The sequence below is a fragment of the Ascaphus truei genome, chromosome 1, assembly GCF_040206685.1.
Source record: "Ascaphus truei isolate aAscTru1 chromosome 1, aAscTru1.hap1, whole genome shotgun sequence".
NCBI classification, from domain to species: domain Eukaryota; kingdom Metazoa; phylum Chordata; class Amphibia; order Anura; family Ascaphidae; genus Ascaphus; species Ascaphus truei.
In genome coordinates, this window is record NC_134483.1 from 99,977,179 (window position 1) to 99,992,518 (window position 15,340).

A 15,340-nucleotide genomic window follows, 5' to 3' on the forward strand; every position below is an offset into this window, starting at 1 on the left:
TGTTTTTTTTATCAGTTGCTGAGGTTTTCATTCGGATATTGGACTTTACTGGTGGTGCTAATTTGTGGGGCCATCAGTATTCCCTTTTCACCCGTTTGTTCCCCATACCGCCTGGTTGATGTTATTTGGATCATTCACTTATTTCATGCAGCATCTTCTAGCCATTTCATGGCGAATCTTCAACTTTTTGCCTTCAAGGGTTATTTTATTGTCATTCTTTCTATTTAGTCCAGGGTTTTTGTAGCACCATCTTTGAAAGACTCGTTCTTTATCTTGCTCCCTAGAAAAACAAACAGGGATGAAGAAGTGCCAGACCCCATGAAGTAGTCTCCGGGCACGTAGAGGGTTAAACTGCTAAAATATACAGTAATACAGTTCAATTGACTCCTATTGACAATGGGAGTTTCTATGCCATGGTGCCCTATTCGGCACATCAAGGTTTAATGAATAAACCTCTCAGATGATTATTGCATTGCTTTATAAATTGCAAAGGAGATAAAGATATTCAGTATCTATTTATGTTATATACTGTATGTATATTCTTTGTATGTTGTATATATTATCCCATACAATTCACAAGGTAAATATACTGCAAATAAATACATTTTCGTTGCAGCATTTTCAAGTTCTCATATTACAGACTCTTAGTGAAAAACAACTTTGTATATGTTTGTATATGTATATGAATATATGTTTATGTACATTATGTGTGTATATGTGTGTATCTCTGTGTGTGTGTGTGTGTGTTAGTTTTAGCCTGTCAAACTGACAAATAGTAATGCTTTAAATAACATTCCCTGCCTTCAGTTGAGAATTCTGCTCACACCCTTCTCAAGCACAAGTTGTTCACAGCACTATGCAGAGAAAATGGGTCTCAAGAGTCAGCTGCTAGCAATAATGCATGTCAATTTGCATGCAGTGCAGGCACCAGTTCCACTGCAGCTGCTTATTCTAAGGCCAATTTATTGGGAAGCTGTTTCTTAAAAATCTTATAAAATACATTTCTGCTGCAGTTATAATAAAAGTACAGATACAGATGTAGCAAGATTTACTGAGTAGCACCGCACACGAACAAGCACGACGGGGACAATGTCTGCTGCGATGGAGTTGTGGGGGGTCCATGCTACTGAATGAGATCCCACAGCGTTAATACTTCGGTGCTGCGACACATCTGTGCGTGGATATGTTTTTATTTTACTTTTACCTTTTACGTATGAAGCCAGGTTACCCCATTCAAGATTGTTGTCATTTATTAATTGAATTTCCTCACAATGACTAAAAACCTGAATGAAAGATTATAAACATGTTTATTAATTTTCTATTAATACACTTTCACTTACAGTATATTTCCAGTAGTACCATGGTTTTGCTAGATGGATATGACTCAAAGATAAGCATGAAATATTGTATAGTTTATGTATGGCTACATTTGCATGTCTTCCCTTCAGAGTTACCTTTTAATCACTTTCATATTATTAAAACAAGTAATTAAACATCATGATAAAGCACAGTATAAAAATATATTTCTGTAGAATCCTCGATAACTACTTTTAAACTAATAATTTCATAGAAGTCATAATAGCGGGAATCTAGAATTTTAACTTTGGTACACAATACATATTATCCATTAAACTGAAGCATTCTTGCCTACAGTACATGAAAATGTCTAAGAGCTTGTCCAGGCTGAGAGCGAGCACACCCGCGCGCTCGCGATCAAACACATTGCGACAATATGTTTGACCAACTTGCGTGCAGGCGTGCTCGTACCCGTGAGTGCACAGCGCTCAGCTGATTGGCGAGACAAATCAATTTGATTTTGCCGCTCGCTGGTGCTTCACGTGAGTGGTTCGCCCAATGAGGGTGAACCAGCTCTGTGAAATCATAGCCGTGCCCCCGACACGCCCTCCACATGCTCAACTAGTTAGCCTGGAATCGCTCAGGCAACCTGAGCGCCTGATGTCACGGCGCTCGAGTGATAGCGCGTTTGATTGAATCCTGGCCGCGGCCTAATGTTACCAACAATGTAGGCTGTGCAGAGGGGTTATGATATTTTTAGCAAAAGTGATAGCTTATTATGTTGAGAATGCTTTATACTCCTATTTTAGCATATGCTTGCTGTGTAGAACATTAAAATACACGTTTAAATCACTGTCACATTCTACCATTTCAAATTGTAATTGTTTTATTTTATAAGTTGTTGCGTTATATTTCATGTTTTACTGTATGCCTTAAAGCTAGCTTACAGAGACTGATTAAAAATCTATCTTAATAAATAAATGTAATGTTACATGTTTTTATAGTTCTCACAGTCATATCAAATTCTCCTTAAGTCTGGTGAAATGTAAAAAAATAAAATAAGTATTTTAACTACAAAAATATGATCCTAGCCTGGAAAGTTTCAGAAGTGATAAACATTGGTATTTAAAAAAAATTGAAACTGAACCTGATGAAGCAGAAAACAAAGTGAGATTATACACAACCATTACAACTATTGCAACAACAGTAAGAAGGAAGAAATCTGCATCTACTGTACAAATGCAGCAAGACTTACTGTACCCGGCACCACGGGCAAACAAGCAAAAGTCTGCAGCGCCGGGACAGTGTCTTCCGGGATTGAGCTGCGGGGGTAAATGCATTGTCCTGTTCAACCCCCTTGTTGACACAGATGACAGAGTGGGGTCCTACGGCATCACCTCTAACTATGTAGATGTCATCTCTTTATTTATTTAGTCATCTCTTTATTTATTTTGAATGTATTCTAACGCTCATCTCAACAAGAAACATAGTACTCATGAAGAGTCCTGGACAGGTGTGAATGAACTATGAGGATGTGAAAGTTGCTTGCTCACGCTGACTTCAGAATTCAGCATGATCAAGCAAAGGATTAATGCTGTGGGGGCCATTAAGAAGCATGGAACCTCCGCAGTGTTAATCCTTTCTGTTTTCAGCAACACAACCAGTGCAGTACTGGGATCTGTGGTGCTGCAACCAGTAAACTTTGCTACATCTGTACATATATGTTGCCATCCTGCATGACCCTTGAGCAATTCCCCATCACCTCCCAAACATAAGACTCAAAGAACACAACGTACCCACAATTGTTGATAAAATTGGACAACAGCGTTGTTGCTAAATAACAATTTGTTTAATCCAAATTGCATTATTTATACAATGTATAGTACTAAGCATGTACAATTAATGTTACACGTATAGCCCTAAGCTGCAAGGAGATTATTCTATTGCTATATTTGAAACAATGTCCACCCTTCTCTATTTGGAGAGATAAGATGTTGGGATATCCTTTGAATGGATTAACTCTTTGTGAGCGGATATACTTCAATATAGCAGGACAGATTTATAAGTTCAATGCAGGATGTAGTTGTTTGGTTGTTATTAAGTATGAGAAAGTTTTTCAGTTGATACCTTATGTGTGTGTGTATGCCACCAGAATATTAAGTACAGTCTTACCCCTCTGGTGTGGTTTTCTTGTTCTCTCACAACCACGATCTCCTCACCTACTTGGTGCTTATAGTGCCGGCGACGCAACTTCGCTCGAAAACAAATACATTGCCGCCGCAACGTGCGCGCGACAGCGACGGAGCGACGTCGCCGTCGCAGAAACTGGAAGCCGGCAAAATCACATGACGCGACACCCCTTGAACAAATCAAATTGCTGGAATCCCGCGACCCTGCCGACCGGCGAAAGTTATGTCACCCGCCGTGTCGACGTCGCCGTCGCCGTCGCCATCGATGGCACTATAGGCACGGCCTTAGATGTACTCACTAATTCTTCAACTGCAGATGCTTATCTGAACCTCCTATTAGGTTAGCTACTACAATGTAGATATTGATTTTTGCAGCTACCTGGTCCGGCTGTCTGAACAATGCGGTCTCCGATTTGCGGTTGGTATCCGCTTCTGCTGGATCTGCGGTCTCACTGCGCTCGGTCCTGGCGTGTGCAATCCCGCGCTGGTATCCCAGTTGTCTTGGCTAAGGGAGGGGGGGGGAGAGACGTGACCAAACCTCTGGAATTGGCTTCTCTCCCACAGCCACCAGCTTCCCCGCAGTCCAAACAGGCTCACCTTTAGCGCATACAGTCCCGCGATAGTGTTGCAGGTGTCCGAGCCAATTTTTGATTCCCGTGTCTCCGCACTACAATTACTAGACATAATTATATTCATTTTTTGTTTAGCCTATAATAAACCGACATATATCGGTCTATTAATAATATGGCTTTCAAAATGAAATTTCTATCTCTGTTTTTTTAGAGGGTATCAAAAAATTGAATCCCAAGACTGTATTTGGTGTAAGTTCTCCCCAAATCCCTATTTAAATTCAATGTATGTAGGTACAGGAATCTTTATAAATTTCAACATTTAAGGTATGCACTTATGATACATTCTTTTCTAGTGATGTTTAACAACTAATGTGTCTGTAGTATCCCATGGTAACTATACAGGATTCCATATTATTCTTATTATTTTTATATCAAACAATAAGTCCAAATAGGACTTTACATTACTACTATTATTATTTTTATACCAACCAATAAGTTAAACTCGATTCAAGTATTTGATTCTTTTAACAAAAATTGCTATTCTATCTTGTAGCATTCCAATGAGCAACAAAATGTCAATAGGTTCATCATCATGTAAGCGTGCATATGGTTTAAATATATGTGATGATAATTTTAATGCATAATTCAGACCTAATTGTGGTTCCTATAAAAGGACTGAGGAGAATGCAATTATTCAAACCCCTGATGAAGCCTATCAATGGGTAAAACGCATAGGGTGAGTGAAAGTCAATCATCTAGCTGCATGAGGATCCGTTGTAAGGAATCGGGGAACTCGCCCCCTGCAGCGTGTTCCCTCCTTACCTGCCGCATCTCCGTTCCCGCTCTCCTTATAGAGCATGCACGCAACCGCGGTTCCACTACTCGTACCACGGAGCCTGGCCCAACCCCGGTCGCATCGAGCATTCTCTTATGCGCAGCGCATACACGTGATGGTGTGTGCCGCCCTCTAGCGGCGAGTCAAGATTATCTGATGTCTCTCTGTATGGCATGCGCCGCCCTCTAGCTGCGAGTCAAGACTCTCTGTGTGGCGTTCGCCGCCCTCTAGCTGCGAGTCAAGTATCTGTTTCTTTAAGTGTTCTGAAACTAACGACTCCATCTTGCTTCCTGGCAAATCCTGCCCTCTTCCTCCTGGCAGGAAATAAGCCTCTCTCTGACTTCCTCATTGCTTACAGCTGCTGCTGCTGCCTTTAAATACTGTCAGTACTCTATGATTCGCGTGCCTGCCCTCACATGCTGTTCCTCCCTGGATTCCCTCTAGGACACTTCTCATCTCCTTTTGGATTCCGGAAGACTGGGACAGTCACTCATTTCACCACTGAGGTTAGTTTACCATCGGGTAGTGTAGGACTTGCTGAGTAGGGTTTACCTTGACGTGATAGCAGGCTTATAGTCCTTTGGCCAAAGGATTAAACTAAGAACCCTTACGTTGTATTTAGTTTTGCTGCACTCCGCTGTTTCTGGCACTATGCCTTTAAGGAAGCCGGATGTCCTCCAAGAAGCATTTATATTGTGACCTTATGCTCTGGACACTTTCCTCCCCTTACCCTGCGGTGGTGCCTGTGAACACACGCATTCCCGCTCTGCTGCCAGAGCATGCGCGCACATGCAGCTGGGCTAGTCTTGTCTCTGTGCTTGGCTACGCACCTCCAGACGGGTCACGCATTCTCCTACGCTCGGTGCACTCAAGTGACTACGTGCGACGATCCCAAGCTGCGCGGCAACTCACTCCCATTTGTCTCTCCTGCGGATTCCCCACCTCGCTATCGGGTCCTTTCTCTTCCCCCGGCTTGTGTGTAGGAGCACAAGCGTGACATCCGTACACCTACGAGACCGGAGGAGTCTGAAATCTTTTGGCGCCAAAGTAAAGATCCAACAAGCGACCAAGTGAAGGGAGCTTTCCATCGTGACTGCCTAGCCAGCGGGCTCAGCGATTGTAGCGTGGAGACACGGGAATCAGAGATTGGCTCTGACACCTGCAACACTATCACGGGACCATATGAGCTAAAGGTGAGCCTGTTTGGACTGCGTGAGAGCTGGTGGCTATGTGAGAGAAGCCAATTCCGGAGGTTTGGTCATGTCTCCCCCCGCCCTTCCCCTCCTCCCTTCCCCTCCCCCTTTTCCCCCATCCCCCTCCTCGCTCCCCCTCCTCCCAATCCCTTGGCCAAGACAGCTGGGATACCAGCGCGGGATTGCACACGCCAGGACTGAGCGCAGTGATACCGCAGATCCAGCGGAAGCGGATACCAACCGCAAAGCGGAGACTGCATTGTTCAGTCGGCCGGACCAGGTAGCTGCAAAAATCAATATCAACATTGTAGCATCTAACCTAATAGGAGGATCAGATCAAGCATCTGCAGTTGAAGAATCATGGAATACATCTAAGTCACAAGAATGAAGAATCATGGAGTACATCTAAGCACCAAGTAGGTGAGGGGATCGTAGTTGTGAGAGAACAAGAAAACCAAACCAGAGGGGTAAGACTGTACTTAATATGCTGGTGACATACACACACATATAAGGTATCAACTGAAAAACTTTCACATTCTTAATAACAACCAAACAACTGCATCCTGCATTGAACTTATAAATCTGTCCTGCTATATTGAAGTATATCCGCTCACAAAGAGTTAATTCATTCAAAGGATATCCCAACATCTTATCTCTCCAAATAGAGAAGTGTGGACATTGTTTCAAATATAGCAATAGAATAATCCCCTTGCAGTTTAGGGCTATATATGTAACATTTATTGCACATGCTTAGTACTATACATTGTATAAGTAATGTATTACTCTATGTTTTAAATTGTGCTATTATACCTAATCATATCTCTTCTCTAAAGGCATAACCCAAACTGGGAATTATATCTCCTTTTCCCAATTTACTGTGGTACCAGTGGGGGTGTTTCTGTCCAAGAATTGAGATTTAGTTTAGGTAATTTTTTTGTTGTTTTTGTTATTTACAATTGTGGTCAAGCTTGAACCCAGCTTAGATATACGAAATTGCATATTTGATGATTATTCTTTTAAATTAGTATTTTAATCAAATATTATCCAACTGAAAGAAGGACCCAATGCTCAACCTAATACACAGAAATAGTATACTCAGGTGCACTGGGATATAGACATATATGAGAGACAAAAGTTAACACTCGGTTAACACTAGAACCCAGATAACTACTGTACATTCGGAGTGTAATATATAGGTAGGCTATAATAGTCAGGGTATACAATATCCCACTGTAGGAGTTAAATTACTGCCTTCCAAATGACACCCTAAAGTGGGTATTTGTGTCACAGACGCAAAAAAAACAATAAAGTTTTATTACTGTAATAATCAATCAACAGCGATGACGTTTAAAAATATACATAATACATCAATATTAAAATCCCCAGATTGGGTGGCTCATAGTGAATAGCTAAGAACAAAATGCACACAGAGCGCACCGGGGGTTAACAACCAAAATTCAAAAACTTGAAATAAGTAGAGATGAGAAGGGTAGAGCACCGTCGAAAACAGGAGTCAGGAGAGGATCCAAGTAACAAAAAAATCTTTAATGGAGTAAGTACAGCATAGGGAAAAACCTGCTATGCGTTTCGAACGTCTTGTTCTTTATCAAGGAGTAAAGAACTAGTGCAGATGCATCCCTTTAAATACCCAGCTGATCCGCCTCCGTTTAGTGCCACAAATACGTGGTGACGTCATGACGCAACATCCCTGCGCAAGCGCATTAGAAGGAGATGCAGTCAGAGTCTCCTAACCCCTGGGCGGAGCGACTACGGATCGCGTTATGGGACAAAGAGTAAAGGGCAAAGCTATAAGGAGACATGCACAATGCACAGCTCCAGATAATGTATCAACTCAGTCCAATCTGCAACAAAGTGAGCAGGAGGCTGTGTGAGAGACTTAGGGGGTTATGCACTAAGCAGTGATAAGTGGGTTTTCTGGGTGATATGCACAAAGCAGTGATAAGTGCTTTTAAGTGAGATAACTGCATTTATAGCGTGATACTGCCTGCTGTGAGATTCACAAAGCAGTGATAACAGTGCAGTAACCTGCTATAATGGCTACTTAAAAGCACTTATCACTGCTTTGCGAATTTCACAGAACGCAGTATTGCGTTATAAAGGCATTTATCTCACTTAAAAGACTTATCACTGCTTTGTGAATCTCACAGAAGGCAGTATCACGCAATAATGGCTTTTTATCTCACTTAAAAGCACTTATCACTGCTTAGTGCATAACCCCCTTAATCTGGAAATGGGCAAGTCTAATGCCCAAAATAACTAAACCACCAGTAACATGAGATAACAAACCATGTATTAATAATCATAATCCTGGAATAAAGAAGATACATCTGCAGAGTACACATTAACCCACAAGGGGTAAAGAATAAAAACAAAAAATAAACAAGAAATATAAGCTAAATTAAAGAAAAATTATCTAAAGAAAAATAATGTGTCTAGTTAAAAGAAAACCTAATGCTGATATTGGTGATACAACACTTAAAATAATGTGTACCAAAAAATATATGTAAATACAAAAATCATTCAGAATTTCACTTATTCTTAATTTTTTAGTCATCTGTATTTGCAGTTTATTTTCTTTCATTTACTTATTTCAAGTTTTTTGCCTTTTGGTTGTTAACCCCCAGTGCGCTCTGCGTGCATTTTGTTCTTGTCTTTTGGGACTCCTTTTTGGAGCCCCCTTTAGGAGCATTTTTGAGGAGGCGCTCTCACACGGATAGCGGCAAGGGGGGACCTACTTTACTGGACAGCTCGAGCTTGGACAGTTTATCTGTATTTTGCTTGCATAGTGAATAGCTGACTGAAATATATATCCAAGTCTAAACTATGGAATCAACACAAGATACTGATAGTACGATCTTTGTTGATCCTGCTGTCGCGTGTATCAGTAGAGTCTAATGAGTCTAAAGACTCCGTAAGGTATTTGTGTAATGCTCATACCAAAGTACTGAATATCTCCTGTTGTCTGCATAGATTGGATCACTTACAATCATTAACAGTCAAGCAACAGGTTCTTGACACAGTGTTGCTATACATATAAAATCTTATGCAAGGGCATGTGATATTTGAACAAAATATAACAAGTGCACATGTTAGTTGTAGCACTTGATTAGTAGCAAGGTAAGTGATTCCACCAAGTTATATGCTAAGTACAATAAAAGCAGCTAATAACTGTAGTTAGGTGGAAAAACTGATATTAGTATAATGCTCACACCAAATGCTTGACACAATGTTGCTACCCATATAAATTCTGGCATAAAAGCAAAATAGTGATTGAACAAAGTATCAGGTGCATGCAGGAATTATAACACTTGATAAGTAGCAAGGCTTCTAAATCCACCAAGTCAGATTCTAACTGCAATTAAAGCACCAAATATTAATGGCTTGATGGAAATGAACAATTCTAATGTCCACGTGTGTTTTTATATGAAGCCCTAATGCATGAATTAGACCACTAAATACCCTTTAAATATAGCAACGTGCCATGTGTAATGTACAGTAGCTGCAATCACATCACAGTATGGCCAAATCCAGCGTTCACTGTGGCGGTGTGTAACCAACAATTTCGTTACACAACCGAAGGGTGAATGTTTTTCTATTTCTACATACTGCATATGTTGGTGCTGCATTTATACCACTGTATGTCCTGCTGGTATTGGAGAATTTGGGTCTCCCTAGAAGCAATAGGAGGGGCCACAGGTGCAGCAGGAGAAGCAGCCAGAGGGGCAAGATGTGCTGCAGTATGGGTCACAGCTGCAGCAAGAGGAGCAGCAGGAGGGGCCACAGGTGCATGAAGAGGAACAGCATGAAGAGGCACAGGTACCACCATCAAAGATTGTAAGCTCATTTGTGCAGAAGGATCAACTGCGGCATCCTAATACATGATGCTTGCTTATCTCTCAATGTCACTATCTGAGTAATTGATGTTAATCACCAGATAATTATCCCTTTTTTTTGTAAACTTTGCAATTGTTTTTTGATGTAACGCCCATGCGGGTCTGTAACGGACATGCTCCATATGATAGCCATTGCACATACAGTATGGAAGAGTCAGGTTTAATGTGTATGTACGTTAATATAGGTTAAAGCGTGTTTCAGCGTTAACATAAGTACCTGCGATACCGCATGTTAACAGACTGTTAAATCTTAGCTAATGAGAGGCCTAACATAGTTTTTGCATAGAATTAGCTTTGTGGGTCACTGTTGACCCCAGGGAAAATAACGTCCACGATTGATTTAGGTAACATGATGTAATGGACCCTTTGTTAACAGAGCTCTGAGGATCTGGGCCATAGATTTGTTTGTTCTCATCACAATGATGACAAAAAACATTGTAATGCTAAAGAGGTGCAATGTTTGTGTGTATTATCTATGTTATGGCTTAGTTCACACTTGAAAGCTTAAAAATCCATATCTAACTGAATTTTTCTGTTACAATATGTGTAAATAAATATTGCGTTTCACAACCTACAAACAATTTTCAGTAGCTTTTTCTGCACACAGTAGACTTTAGGAATTGTAATACACTTATAAAAGGCATTAGATTGGCTCATTACAAATCAAAGAAATGGAACAGCAAAGCATGATCAGATTACAGATTATGCAATGGTCATCTAGTTTCATCAAATCCTATTCCAACTTTTATGACATTATAAACAATTCCAACCATTGTGTTTGCATTTAACATTGATTGTGCTTACAGTAAACTATTAACGTTACCTTGAATAATGGTGTTGATCAAATGTCCCTGTTTATTTATTTTTTAATGGTATTCTCTCAACAATCTTCTAAGATAATGCAACAGTATATTATAGCTCTTACAAAATAAATGGGTTCTGCCAGTGCACTCTAAAAGTACAAGAAGGTTCCAACATTTGTTCTGTTGATCAATTTTCATCTAACGTAAGCATTTGGAGAATCTAATAGATGTTTCCTAATGGAGGTGGTAGAGCAACATAAAGCATTAGAAATGTTCATTTGTTGGCATAATGTTAAGTGCCATTTTCATGGAAGAGATACTAAAGTTATCATATTCTTACAATACAATATCCGACTTAGAAATAACTAAATCCTGTAACTCAGACTTAAACTAAGTTTCTAAAACACAGATGGCATGTTTCCATTAAATACCTTATCGTAATTTAATTGTTCCACCCCAAGGTTCAGAAAAATTGTGAGAAAGAGCAGTTAAAGCTAACAGTGCAATACAAATGCTGAAACGAATAGAAAATATGTTTGTTTCAGTAAACTTTTCAGCTGTAAAGATGTGTCAAATAAATATGCTCAGCAAATTCATTTCACTTTAAATATTACAACAGATTGTTCCCTTAATAAATACAATGACAGATGTTTTAATTATAAATGTTTTATGTTTTAAGTTTTAATTATAATCACATCAACCCTCATCAGTGCTGTAGGGGCTAGCATCACATTTTAAAATACCAAGCAGCTTAAATATCATAGAAATGACTAAGGATATATCCATAGTGAACTCCATAGTAGCAACTTACAGGGGGGATATATAGTGTATCAAAACTGCACAATTTGCTTCAAAACATGAAGAAAATATTTGCATCTGCGTCAATTTGTGCCCGCGACATATGTATGAATTACGCTAATACTGTCCCGGCTAAGCTCATTCTAAAGCTTGCCGGGAGCTGGCCGGGAGCGTAGCGGGTTAGCCGCGGGTCCGTTCTCCGTTTAAAAACGGAGTTTCCCACGCGGCGGTTGCTTCAATAGATAAGCGCTAATGGCGCTTACTATTGAAAACGCCCGAGGCGCGGGAAAACCGTCCGGGTTTCGGCCAGAGACAGCCCGCGCTATTTTAAAATTGCGGGGGCGGCCGCATTAGAGTCAGCCCGGGCGCCACTGTATTGCTTCTTACATTAGGCACAGATCTTTTTAGAGCCGGTTTATTTAGTGCACAGAGATAGGCAAACTGCACTTTGGATCAATCTCATTATAAAATTGCTCTGACTTTCTCCTCCACTAATTCAACCTATAACAAATACCTAAAATGCTCATGGTACAAAAGGAACAATTTGGGGCAAATAATGGACCAAAGGACCTTTATACATTGAAGTGTTTAAATTATGATAATTTGGACTTGATACATAAACTTCATAAAGTCTTAGGGGCCTATGTAGTAAGCGTTCATAAGCCACTTATCAACCACGTATCGCCCAAAATGCCTACTGCTATTCAGTAAGCGGTGATAAGTGGGTGATAAAAGACTGAATCGCTCAAAAAAAAAAAAGCCACTTATCACCGCTTTTCGGCATGTTCATAAACTCGCGCAATTCTAGTAGCAGTGATTAGGCTATGAACGCCTCTCACCACTCTAGAATGGTGATATTATCATAAAATCCTCACGCCAGAAAAAGTTGGTGTAAAGGTGTTGGAAACCTGCAGAGAAGCGGCGAGATGGGACTTAGAAAAAAAATACATTTTTCTTGCATTGGATTGATGTCGGGAATCTCTGGAGCTGATATACATTAAAATTAGCACCAGAGACCCCTGGCATGAACCCTATGCAATAAAAATGCATTTACAGTAAACTTCATTACCATAGCGGATAGCCTCAGGGACACCCTACTTCCCGAGATACAGGCCCCGTTATGGGGTGCCAGTATCTTCTATGCATTTAAATGTCCACGTCACATGACCATGGGAATAAAATGCATAGGAGATACCGGCACCCCATAACGGGGCCTGTATCTCGGGAAGTAAGGTGTCCCCGAGGCTGAATCCAATGCGGTTCAGCTCAGGAGATCCCCTGCTAATCTAAACTATTATCAAAATTAAAATTTATACACATGCATTTTGGCGAGATTTGCACAGGGAGAGACGGCTCTCTCAGATCAGCTCTCTCTGCAGCAGATACAACTCGCCAGGTAAGGCCTTTTCAGAGGGTCGTTCATCAGATCACTGGCTAATCGCCCACTTTATGAATTTTGCTATGACAGGTAATGAAGGCTATCTGAATACCGTGATACCAACGTTCATAAAAACGGTGATTTATATGGCCCAGTGATTTTTTTATGAACCTTTAGTGCATGAGGCCCTAAATATTTTAATGTAACTGAAACCTTAAATAAGCAAAGGAAAAGCGGAATCATAAAATATTAAATGGAAGCATTAACTATTTAACACATTCCATAACATTTTAATATTAGTTTTATTACTACAGGAGGTGACAGTTATTCAGGAAAACCTGCAGTTGTTTTTGTTTAACTGTAAAGCATTCTTGAAGCTGAGTTCAAATAGTACAACATGACAAAGAATCGCTGATTTTCCTGCAGGAGCCTAAATTGCATCCTACTGTGATTTCAAAGTTCCTACTTGAGTTTGTAGAGACTTTACTGCAGTGAGTTAATTGAATAATTGTAGCCTCCTTAGCAGAATGAGAGGTAGTTTAAACTGTCACGGAGTAGCTGGTTGGTGGCAAAGGGAGCTGGGCTCACCCAATGCCACCGGATCCTAACCAATAGCCCTTTGGGACAAACAAGTGAGACACAAAATAACTCTATAAGATGCCAGATGTCCTGGGTTACCTCCTGCAAATACTGAACAGTGGTTGACTTAGGTAAGGGCAGACACTAAAAGGACAGAGGAGGACTGGAAACCATAACATGAATGGAGAGTAGAGCAGGACTGGCGCAGGGAGAAAGTAGTGTCTGGTGCAGAAACAAGCTCAGAGGCAAAGCTTAAGACTGTGATTATACAAAAAAACGCCAGCGGCATCACGTAGCACGACACCACACAGCGCAAAAACAATTTGCAGAAATCCTATGTAGGTTTACATAACAGCGCGTCACTTGGAGCTGCAGCGCAGCAGTCTCCTGAAGAGATTTTCAAAATTGTTTCTAGCAGGCGACAGCCGCGCCACGTGAGCGGTTCAGCCAAATGAGGGCGAAATGCTCACAGCCACGCCTCCACCATGCCTCCTTGCCTTCTCACTGCCTCATCTCCTTGATCAAGATGCCACTCGGCGGCAGGGTGAGGGTGACGTCACCAGATCGCGCTGCTGCTTAGTGACATCTGGTGTAATCGTAGCCTAAGTCAGGAAATCACAGCAAAACTGCACAAGTTACTTTATAGTAACCACTATTACTGCTACTGCTGCAATCAGTCTTTTAAGCAGGAAACAATGCAATCTGACCAGTCATGATCCTGCCAATAGATTACACGTAGGTGTTCTGGTTTTCCATGTTAGTTCTTTTGTAAAAATCGAGATGTATTGTTTATGTTTATCCAGTGGTTTCATTTTATTAAAAAAAAACTATTTATCAGTATTAACAATTAAAAACAATTTAAAATGTGGTGTTTATCTGTGAACATTTTTCCCAGTTAATACCTGTGACTGGGCTGCTTCAAGAGGTGGAACCCAATAGGAATTGATGCTTGATTTTCGTTTTTTATCAGTTTTAATTGGAAGAGCAGCATGATCAGTCAGGGGTGATTGCACTGCCAAATATGTGATAATAAAAGATCTTAATAAAACCTTAAACCAGAAAGCCATCCAAGGTTATCTAGATGTACAGTGTCAGTGCTGCATTCAGACTGCTCTCCAGGGTGCTGCAGGTATTTACTTAGTGTAGATGCATTAATGTAAGAAGCTGTATGTCATATACTGTGCCATGAAAACTGGGAAAACAACATGACATAACATTAATCCAGACAGACAATGAAGTTATAAAATGAGTTTATTAGCTTGAGATTTGCAAAATAATACTGCTGTCAAAATCCTGAAACATGCCAGTTCATCTACTAGACAGTACATGATGACTTCACACAGCAACCACAACATTAAAGATAAAAATAACTTTGCCAAGTTTCCTTTTTTGTTTTTCCTTCACTAGTTTCCAAATGTTCTTTTTGCGCAGTATTTTTGTTGTGTCTTCCCACTCCTCAGTCACCATTTTCATAACCTTTCCACAAGGTGTTCTGTTGTTCCCTTCCATTTTCCCTGTAGATTAGTATGCACTATTAATCTATCTCAGCTGACTGGGACAGCAACAATAACAAGAACGCAAGAGCCAACCATTGAGGGAGTGGAGGGAGAAAGCATGGCTGAGGAATTACACAGTATTACACACTATAAAACTGTTGAGGAGGATGAGTATAATTAATGATGATGTACAAAACAGTGTTTTGTAGGACTGATGTAACAGCAGCAGGGTTTATTCTGAGAAATTGAATGATAAGGAAAAGCCTGAGTGTAAATTTTATATTTGG